The sequence below is a fragment of the Psammomys obesus genome, unplaced genomic scaffold, assembly GCF_907164565.1.
Source record: "Psammomys obesus unplaced genomic scaffold, mPsaObe1.curated_primary_1811, whole genome shotgun sequence".
In the NCBI taxonomy this organism is placed as follows: domain Eukaryota; kingdom Metazoa; phylum Chordata; class Mammalia; order Rodentia; family Muridae; genus Psammomys; species Psammomys obesus.
The window spans coordinates 7,681,311-7,693,013 of NW_026591643.1; the positions used below are offsets into that span (position 1 = coordinate 7,681,311).

Here is an 11,703-nt window from a genome sequence, read left to right on the forward strand (position 1 = left end):
GAGGGAAGGGGTCCATGCGCAGCACAGTGTCACTGCTGAGATGAAACACGCAGATTCTTGATTTTTCCATTTCAGTACAGCAAAGTAAATTACCATAAGTTGAAAGGAAGGAGGACAGATACATTTCCTAGCAGATGACACAACTATTTATAAAAATAGTTGCATGAAATCTATAAAATAACTGAGTAAATTCCTTTTGAGTGGGGCTGAAAATATGAAGAAAATAGACAAGAAGTCAATTGTAGCCGTACAGATTGATGGAGGACGAGTCGAAAATGATGTTTCAAAACACCTCCACTTTCACTATTGCGAAGTATAGTCCAAACAGTTAATGAAATCTTTAGCAGAAGGCATGCTTGACTTCAATGGCAAAAGAAATAAAAAAAATAATCAAAACAAATGGACAAAAATACAATTCAAGTAGATTGAATACTTAGTATTTTAAGATGGCACCCCTAAATATATATACAAATTACACGCAATCGTTGTTATCATCTTAACAGGCATTTAAAGTAGAAATTGTTGAGAAAAGTCTCAAATGTATAGAGGAGCACAAGTAGCCTGTCATGTCAAAGCGCTTTTAAAGTAGAACAAACTCGAGAAGTTTTGCACTATTTGGTTTCAAGATTTTCTATAAGGCTATGAGAACTAAGGCAGTATGGTATCATGAGAGAACAGAAATACAGATTTAAAAAAAAAAAAAAAACAGTCATAAAGCCCAGAAATACACACAGATAGATACACAGCTGACTTTTGACACTGTTGCTGAAGGAATATCTTTTTGACACATTTCAAGAATATCTAGAGGCAGAAGCTGAAAGAAACTAACAGAGACCCCTCATTCCCAACAATCACAAGTCATTTCAGCACAGATCATAAACCCAAATGTAAGACTTAAGCCTTGGCAGAGTGCATGGAATCTTAGGTAAGAAGTGGGAAATAGTAAGAGCTGGAGAGGACAGGAACTCCACAAGGAGAGCAACAGAACCAGAAAATTTGAACACAGGGGTCTTCCCAGAGACTCATACTCCAACCAAGGACTATATTCATGGAGATAACCTAGAACTCCTGCACAGATGTAGCCCATGGCAGTTCAGTGTCCAAGTGGGTTACATAGTAATGGGAAGAGGGACTGCCTCTGACATAATCTGATTGGCCTGCTCTTTGATCACCTCCCCTTGAGGGAACAGCAGCCTTACCAGGCCACAGAAGATGACAATGCAGCCAATTTTGATGAGAACTGATAGACTAAGATCAGAAAGAAGGAGAGGAAGACCTCCCCTATCAGTGGACTTGGGGAGGGGCATGAGTGAAGAAGGGGGCGGAAGGGTGGAACTGGGAGGGGAAAAGGGAGGGGCTTATGGGGGGATACAAAGTGAATAAAGTGTAATTAATAAAATTAAAAAGACTTAAACCTTTCCAGTTTCTAGATGAAAATAAAAGACAAAACTCTTTCTAACCTTCAAATAGACAAAAATCTTTAAAAAGAATTTGTATTGACTGTAAAAAAAAATTTAAGTTAGATTTTTTATCATTTCTTTTGTTTTTGAGACTATAATAATATTGTAACATTTCCCCTTTTCTTTCTCTCGCCCTTTCAAATGCTTCCATATCCCCCTCCTTGAACTCTTTCAAATTCATGGCTCTTTTTCCAAATATTAACATTTTTATCTAATAAAAAGTAAAACTAAGAAATCTAAGCCCCCAAACAGAAAAAAACCCTTTAAATCCATATTCTATAAAGAACTTGTATCCATATTGTATATTTTTGCATATGATATTCTTAGACATAAAAAATCCAATAAAATGTCAGCAAACATTCTGACAAATTGTCTCAAAAACATGAATGTACGCAAGCAAACTGACAGACCCTTAGCCACTTTAGTCATAGAGAAAATGCAAATTAAATCTTCTGATAGAATTATAAAACTATTAGGAAGTCTGTAGTTTAACAAACATTGACCTTATCAACCTTGACAAAGATTTAAAGTAAAAGCACCTTGTATTGCTTGTAAGAATTTACATCATGCACTGAGTTTAAAATTTTTTTTTCTCAAAGTTTCTATCTTCCACATAAACTGCATGACCCAGACACCCCATTCCTGTTTATTTACTCAAAAGAAAACAAGCACACACCCACATACAGTACTGAATATATTCATAGCAGCTATACTCAGAGTAGCAAAACCTTGGAATGATCTCAAGTGTCCATTAGCAGGTACACAGATGAAATAGAAATATGTTTATACCTAACAAGGCCATTTCACATTGATAACAAACTACAACTATATTCAGTAGTGCAGATGAATGTGGCATCAGTGTGCAGAAGCAGAAGCATTGGGCACAAATAAAGATATATGATTTTCTTGCATATAAGTGAGACACTGGAAAAGACAAATCTACACTCTGGTGCCAGAAATCAGATCTGTGGTTGCCTAACGTGGGGGATAAAGCTAGTGCTATAGACATTCACAAAAGCCGAGGGTGTTCTTTCTTTCTTTCTTTCTTTCTTTCTTTCTTTCTTTCTTTCTTTCTTTCTTTCTTTCTTTCTTTCTTTCTTTCTTTCTATCTTTCTCTCTCTCTCTCTTTTTCTTTCTTTCATTTTTATTTTTCTTATCAGTTACATTTTATTAACTCTGTATCCCAGCCGTGTCCCGATCCCTCATTCTCTCCCAGTCCCTCCCTCCCTCCCTCATCTCCTCCCTGCCCCTTTCCAAGTCCACTGGTAGGGGAGAACCTCCTCCCCTTACATCTGATACTGGTTTATCAGGTATCTTCAGGACTGGCTGCAAAGTCCTCCTCTGTGGCCTAGCAGAACTGCTCCTCCCTTGAGGGGTGGGGAGGTCAAAGAGCCTGCCATTCAGTTCATGTCAGAAATAGTCCCTGTTCCCTTTACTAGAAAAAAAAAAACAAAAAAAACAAAACAAAAAAAAAAAAAAACACTTGGTTGCTGAGCTACCATGGGCTACATCCGAGCAGAGGTTCTAGGTTATATCCATACATAGTCCTTGGTTGGATAAACAGTCTCATATAAGATCCCTGTGGCCAATAAATTTGGTCCTTGTGAAGCTCCTGTCCTCTCCAAGTCATACTAACTCCCCCTTCTTTCATATGATTCCCTGCACTCTGCGGAAGGTTTGGTTATGAGTTTTAGTATCTGCTTTGATACACTGCTAGGTAGAGTCTTTCAGAGGCCCTCTGGGGTAGGCTCCTGTCCTGTTACTTGTTTTCTCCTACTTCCAATGTCCATCCCATTTGTCTTTCTAAGTGAGGATTGATCATCTTACCCCGTGTCCTCTTTCTTGTTTATCTTCTTTAGATGTATAGATTTTATTATGTTTATCTTTTCTTATAGGTCTATATAAGTGAGTATATACCATGTGTGTCTTTCTCCTTCTGGGATACCTCATGCAGAATGATCTTTTCTAGATCCCACAATTATTCTTTAGGAAGAGGTGGGAGACATTTCCTAACAGGAATGTTTTCCAAAACTCACCAAACCACAAAGCCTAACTCAGTATATTTTATATAACTTATGCATAGGAATTTTTATTCTAGAATTGAATATAGGAAAATACTAGTGCATTGTGAGAAAAGTCATAATAAAATTTAAATGGGTGCTGTTCTGGATGGCAGCGCAGTAGAATTTTTTTTTTTAATTTTTTCTGCCTGTTCTTTAGGGACCTTTAAAGATTCTGTCTTTTTATTTATTTTTTTTTTCATGTATGCAATCATTTATTTTTTACTTTATTATTTTTTTTACTTTTATTAATTACACTTTATTCACTTTGTATCCCCCCATAAGCTCCTCCCTTCTCCCCTCCCAGTCCCACCCTCCCACTCCCTTCTTCACGAATGTCCCTCCCCAATTCCACTGATAAGGGAGGTCCTCCTCTCCTTCCTTCTGATATTAGTCTATCAGATCACATCAGGAATGGCTGCATTGTCATCTTCTGTGGCCTGGTAAGGCTGCTGTCCCCTCAGGGGTAGGTGATCAAAGAGCAGGACAATCAGATTATGTCAGAGGCAGTCCCTCTTCCCATTACTATGTAACCCACTTGGACACTGAACTGCCATGGGCTACATCTGTGCAGGGGTTCTAGGTTATCTCCATGCCTGGTACTTGGTTGGAGTATGAGTCTCTGGGAAGACCCCTGTGTTCAAATTTTCTGGTTCTGTTGCTGTCCTTGTGAGGTTCCTGTCCTCTCCAGATCTTATTATTTCCCAATTCTTACATAAGATTCCATGCACTCTGCCAAACAGTTGGCCATAAGTCTCAACGTCTGCTTTGATAGTCTGCAGGGCAGAGCTTTTCAGAGGACCTCCATGGCAGGTTTCTAGCTTCTTTCCTGTTTTCTTCTTCTTCTTGTGATGTCGATCTTCTTTGCCTTTCGGGATGGGGATTGACAATTTTAGTCAGGGTCCTCTCTCTCGGTTAGTTTCTTTAGATGTACAGATTTTAGTAGGTTTATCCTATATTACATGTCTATATAAGTGAGTATATACCGTGTGTGTCTTTCTACTTCTGGGACAGCTCACTCAGGATGATCTTTTCCAGATCCCACCTTTTACCTGAAAATTTCATGATTTCCTTATTTTTCATTGCTGAGTAATATTCCATTGTGTAGATGTACCAGAATTTCTGCATCCATTCTTCATTTGAGGGTCATCTGGGCTGTTTCCAGCTTGTGGCTATTACAAATAAAGCTACTACAAACATGGTTGAGCAAATGTCCTTATTGTGTACTTGAGCCTCTTTTGGATATATGCCCAGGAGTGGTATGGCTGGATCTTGAGGAAGCGCTATTCCTAGTTCTCTGAGGAAGCGCCAGATTGATTTCCAGAGTGGTTGTACAAGTTTACATTCCCACCAGCAGTGGAGGAGGGCTTCCCTTTCTCCACAACCTCTCCAGCAGGTGTTGTCACTCGAGTTTTTCATCTTGGCCATTCTGATGGGTGTAAGGTAAAATCTCAGTGTCGTTTTGATTTGCGTTTCTTTAATGGCTAATGATGTTGAGCATTTCTGTAAGTGTTTCTCTGCCATTCTATGTTCCTCTACAGAGAATTCTCTGTTTAGCTCTGTTCCCCGTTTTTTAATTGGATTATTTGGTTTGCTGCTTTTCAGCTTCATTAGTTCTTTATATATACTGGATATGAGTCCTCTGTCAGATAAAGGGTTGGTGAAGATTCTTTCCAATCTGTAGGCTGTCTATTTGTTTTGATGACAGTGTCATTTGCTTTATAGAAGCTTTTCAGTTTCATGAGGTCCCATTTATTGATTGTTGCTCTTAGAGCCTGTGCTGTTGGTGCTCTGTTCTGGAAGTTGTCTCCTGTACCAATGAGTTCAAGGCTCTTCCACACTTTTTCTTCTAAGTGATGTAATGTGTCTGGTTTCATGTTGAGGTCTTTGATCCTCTTAGACTTTAGTTTTGTGCAGGATGATAATTATGGATCTATTTGCATTTTTCTACATGTAGACATCCAGTTAGACCAGCACCGTTTGTTGAATATGCTGTCTTTTTTCCATTGTATGGTTTTGGCATCTTTGTCAAAGATCAGGTGTCCATAGTTGTGTGGGTTTATTTCTGGGTCTTCTGTTCGGGTCTATTGATCCACCAATCTGTTTCTATGCAGTACCACGCAGTTTTTATTACTGTTGCTCTATAGTACAGCTTGAGATCAGGGATGGAGATACCTCCAGAAGATCTTTTATTGTAGAGGATTGTTTTAGCAATTCTGAGTTTCTTGTTATTCCATATGATGTTGAGAATTTTTCTTTCCAGGTCTGTAAAGAATTGAATTCTGCCTTTTTAAATGAAATATGTAACCTAGGTTCTTGAATCTGCAGGGGAAGCACTCCACTGCTGAGCCACAGCAGCCCCACAACATTTCTAAAGTGAGCGGAACCATTATATAATATCTCTGTCATTTACCAGATTGAAGAGTGCACTGAGTTCCTGGTCAAACATATGAGTAATACATAATCTAAGACTTGTTCCCAAATCACCTTCTTCTTGGTGTTGTCATTCAAGGGCAGAGAGGAAATCCCAGAGGGACAGAAGTCCTCTCTTCTATGAATTTCAAGCATGAAATTGGAGGAGAGACAATTCAATGATTTATCAGATGTTGTGATTTTAGCAAAATAATTTCTTTTTTCAGCAACTAGGGGACTTTTTTCTACATACCACATTAACTTGGAATTGTTTTGTGTACTGAATATCCATCATATATCCAACACAGGATAGGGAAAAATACTGGGATGAGAATATATGGATGAATCTTACTTTACAAGAATATGAAACACTTCAGGAATTTATCATCCTTGTGTAGGGGCCATGCTAATCTCTGTGTCATTAGTTTTAATATATGTGCTGCTGATATAAGCACAAATCTCGCTTCTTGAATTCTGTGGTGGTTTTAAACACAGTCTCTCAATTCTTTTGCAAATGTTTCTATTGAGTTGTGGTGGTCTCTGTTCATTCATGAGGGCTTCTTACTGCTTTGAATGAAAACAAATGGCAGAAGCAAGGTCAGAAGGGGCTGTGCACCCTCGTCTAGTTCTTCCTAGTAGGGCAGTGCTACAGAAATCAGACTTGATCCATAGACTCTAACTCCTCAGAGCTTCTCAAAAGGCCCGTGGAGGCAAAAAGATCACAGCAGCAGCAGAGATCAACAGTTTGTGTGGGTCAGCATCTCGCTAGCAGCATCAGATACCTGCAGCTCTACCTGCTGTTGGTGTTACATTAAGGCCCCAAGTGAGCACTGTTGGTTTATTCTTTCCCAAATTCCCAATACAAAGAACTATGAGCAAATTAAAATATAGTAACAGTAGTAATAATATCAGTAATGATGATGTTCTTAAGCACAAAGCTCTGTGGCTATTTCTTGTGTAGCAATAGTCACCATTCACAGTTTCTTAACTGCATGGCTTGCTCTCCTTAAACCTGGAGTCCCACATTTTTAAGGTGATTCCTACACTTCAGGGTTTTTGTGAAGCTAAATTTAGAGGGCGCATTGAAAGAACGCTGCAGCTTTGTATTACTAAGGAACTACTTGGAATTTTTGTATAATTAGCCCAGTATTTGAGTAGGTTATGTATGATAAACCTGTGCAGTCACAATAAAAATATATTGGTAGTATATAACCCTCCCATTGTTTGGGTCTCCCTCAATATCATTTAAGAAAATGTTCATATGGGAAGGCAACCATATGAGTTTGGTTCTAAATTCTTTACAGAACCCATCTTTCAAAGCAATCGGTCTATACAGGAATATGCCTACCTTGGTCCTGTGCTGTCCCATGCCTAGCAGATTCGCTGGGATTAGCGTATCATTGGTTATCTTAGAAAACATGCGGTGAGGTTTGCAGGGATCTTATGACATTGTCATCCCACCTGTCATCTAATTAGGTCCAATAACAATTACATGACTCAACCATAGTTTGACATCACTAATGTGCTGAGATGACAGAAGTGGCCTGACTGGGGAAAGAATCTTCAGTCTCCACACCCAGTATTGTTCACAGCTCTCTGTATGGTATGGTCATACTGCGGTAGAATAGTAGTTGGTGCTGACAACAATGAAGTTTCCAGAACAATCAATGCCTCAGTCAGGTAATGGGAGAGTCTTTATTGCGGATGGGGAACCTCTGTTTCCCTCAAGCTGGTAAAGATCCATTTCCTCTGGGCCAGACATGTAAATAATTCTGGATAAATACAAAATTTAATTAGCTGAGATCCAAATGGAAGGAACTAAATTAAATTTGCTATTTGCACTTTTCTTTTTCTTTCTTGAACAAGTTTAGAGTTTTACACAGCTTTGGGAGAAGAGAGCAAGGACATATTTTTAAGGTGGAAAATGACAACATAAATTTAATTGTCCAGAGTTGTTTCAACAAATCTGCTTTAGGAAAGAATGACTGATGGCAGGGAGTGCTTTGAAGATGAGAAGAGTTCTCTCAGTCCCCCACTGTCTCCAGCATCTTTCCCTTCCTGTAGTTCTTGGTGTGGTACCTCGTAAGAAGTATATGTGGTCAAGCTGTGTTGGCCAGAGGAATAAAGAAAGAAGAGTTCCTACTGAAACTCCCATGGAACTGCAGACATTCCGAAATGATGCTCTAATTTTAATCCTATTTGTGGAGTTATTAGCCTGTTGATCCCAATGTGAAATGTTTTGCATGTGCTGAGATTGCCTTTTCTTTTCCCCAAGCTACCAACCTACCCCTCTGTTCTTTTTCATTTCTGCCTCAGTAGAAAGCAGCATCATGACATACTCCACATTTCTTCAAGACCTAAAAATGAATCCTGGGGTAAATTTCATATCCCATGGATATAACTCCCCCTGACCCCACAGCTCTCAGCCAGTATGTGACAGGCCTGGATAGACCACTTGGCATTTCAGAGTACATAGGTTTAATGCTGGCCTCACGAAATCCAACACCCTCTTCTAGTCTCCACAGGTACCAGGCACACACGGGGTGCACTGAATTTATGCAGGGAAAACATGAATAGATGGGTTTTTTTGTAATCACTGTGATGTAAAAAGTTCATATAACTTATGTTTTGTTTCATATGTCACACAGGCAAGGCACAAGTTAATGTTACTGTTCAAAGGGGTTCATAAGCTAGTGGCATGAAAAACATCACTAGCTGAGATTCAAGATACTGCTGTCTGCACTATGGGTCTCTCCATGTTACCACATGGCACATGTAACATCCTAAACTCCCCTATTTTTTTCTTATAAAACAAAAGGAGTTTTCTGTTTAGCTTACAGATTGAAAGCTATTATTCAGTTTAGCTGAGAGGCCATGACGGAGTAGTTAGCATTGTTGGATATGACGCCTAGTCAGCTTCTTTGGCTAGTCTCCTTCATGCTAGAAAGTGTGTCTCCAGGCACAGATATAACTTGGAGAGAACACGGTAAATATGATAGTCATGGTGAACTTCTCCTTATTTCTGTCCTAGGGAAGAGCCAATCCATACCTAAGCACCAGTTGTTTCTACTTAAAACCTACAGGTTTGCTCATCTCTTACCATCTCCACAGCTGCAATCTCAGCTTAAATTGTCATATTCTCTGTTTAACAGTGCTGAGCATTTTCTGCCACTCTCCACGATTCTACATCTTCAATGCCACTTCCATACAAATTATTAGAAATGAAAATCAAGCATCTTGTAACCCCTGTTTATGAGTGTCCAATGGCTTTTCATTAATCTGGAACGGTGCTTCACAAAACAACTGTTTAGAATCATGGAGTCACATGCTGCTTCCTCAGCCTCCCTTCTCTCAGAACAGGGCTCCACACCTCAAAACTTGGCCCTTCAAAGACATTAATTTTGGTTGGGTACCAGGGCCATAGCACTGTCTTTCCCTGCCTAGAATACTTTGGAGTCACTTCATCTACATCTCTGTATTAAAGCTACCTCAATAGATAAGCCTTCCCTGAATCATCTTATGTGAGAGCTCCTGTTCTGATATCTCCTCATTCTATTTCCTTCTACATTATTTTTTCCATAGCATTTATTGCTTTCTGAGATGGCATGGCAGCTCCATTCACTGTCCTTCTGTTACATTAGAGTAGAGTCGTAGGAGTAGCAGTACCTCTTTGTTCTATTACCACACTCTTAGTTACTCCTTTCTGTCTCTCTCTCATGCACACAGATACACACATCATGTTCAATACATCCAGCTGAATGCATGAAAGATACTGCTTTAAAAAGAAACAGGAGAAAAATTCCAAAGTGAGCAGCATACGGAACATTAAAAATCTCCTTTTCCTTCCTAGATAAGATCCACATGGAGACTGGTAAATTTCTTGCACAGACATATACTTTTAAGGAACCTGGCTATTTCGTTAAGTGGGTAAATTCACTAGGGAATTGGGAGTAATGAAATTGATTTTATTAGACAAGGTATGTTATTTCCCAAAGCACTCTCAGTTCCAGAATTGGTTGCTGATTAAATGAACGTAAGTACCAAAGAATAGTATGAACAGGGTGGCGAGGACAGTGGAGAAAGTCTAGAAATGTTTTCTGGAGATCTCTGTACTGTGTAACGCACCCGTCACTACACCACCAGATGAACTGGATGCGGACTTATTGACTGTATTGTTCAAAGCAGAGCCAGCCCTATGAGTAGGAGAAAGAACTCATGCTTGAATACACAGTTGAGCTCAGCCTGTTTTCAATGCATGGTTTTGGACAGATTATCTTTCTGGCTTATTTTCAAAGTGAATTTTATTTTAAAATATGTTAACAGGAAAAGCAGCGTTACTAATATACACATTACCAGATACAGTATAGGTACATAACTGAAAAAAATAAGGGGTAGCTTCAATAGTACTGCAAATTATTCTGTATTTCATAGGAAGCTTTGAGGTATGACTTTAGAAGTTTAGAAGTTTAGAAGACCTGGGAATATGAATATATATAAATATACATATATACATATTACATATATGTGTATAAAAGTCTATATACAGATACATATATGAGAGAGAGCATGCACATTGAAGGATAATGGCATTAGAACATAAAAACCAATTTCCCTATGCTAAAAGCTATTATTTTACATTAAAGTAAATGATATATATTTTCAGAGCCATAAAGGAAAAGAAATTGTATATATTTATATATTATGAAATGCTGAAAATGTACAAAATATTTTGGCTATTGTTCCACATGGAAGAGATACAAAGCTCTTAGCATGCGTTTCCAGGGTAGCTGAGAACTCTGCCCTCCCCACACATATTCCAGGTCTTCCTGCCAAGTGAGCAAGTGTGATGCTGGCAAGAACTAACAGAACATTAATCACACGCCCAGTTTCCGGACCTGAAATAATTATCAGACCTAAACCAATGACTTGGAAACAGCCAGGATACCCATGGGAAAGGGATCAAGAATGGAGACACACACACACGCGCGCGCACACACTTCATTGTTAAGAGCTATGACCATTTATTAGGGTAATCATACAGTGACATAAGATCACTGGACATTTCTAAGGTAGTTCATTAGTTGCTCACATTAAGACCTACAGAACCGAGGAATACTAATCATAGAAAACATTCTATAGCTACATGAAATAGCATGGAGTTCTGATATCAGCAGTAATCACAGAGGTAATCACTTTCCTAGTTCCCAATGCACATTGACAATGCCAGGCGTAGTATTTTGCAGAACAGCCTTTTCATTATTTCACTAGGTTCTGTGATAAAAGCATCAAGTCGAGAGACCAAGTGGAGACATTCCCACCACCAACCAAAAGAAGTGACCCAAAATATCATCTCATCCTTAAGGTAAAAGAAGTGATGAGCGGCCATCTTAAAAAGTAGGAATACAGGGCTCCTTCACAGCCATATTTAACCCATCAATCCTTTCCATGAAAAATGAAAGGCTCTTGCTTCATTCCACAAGGAATGCAATGGGATATTCATGGCTACTGAAATGTAAAATCATTACTGGTGTAAACACAGCCTTACATAAGATTTACCTCATACCTTCCACAGCATATATCTTAAATTCTTGCACTTACTTTCAGTTTGCACAGTGAACAATCATAACCTTCAACAACTCCAGCTGCAAGATGGGTTGCCCATGCTATAGGCAATTAGCATAGCCTTGGCATATTACTATTTGTATACAATGAGCTATAAAACGTCTTCCTTCCTTCCTTCCTTCCTTCCTTCCTTCCTTCCTTCCTTCCTT

At 38.9% G+C, this 11,703-nt stretch overlaps 1 protein-coding gene and 1 pseudogene across 3 annotated transcripts in view; both read right to left on the reverse strand.

Moving 5' to 3' along the window:
• Astn2 (astrotactin 2) overlaps window positions 1-11,703 on the reverse strand; it is a 1,010,996-nt gene that overhangs the window by 692,853 nt on the left and 306,440 nt on the right. The gene's annotated exons all lie outside the window — the stretch shown is intronic.
• LOC129680183 (U6 spliceosomal RNA) lies at window positions 6,290-6,387 on the reverse strand (annotated as a pseudogene).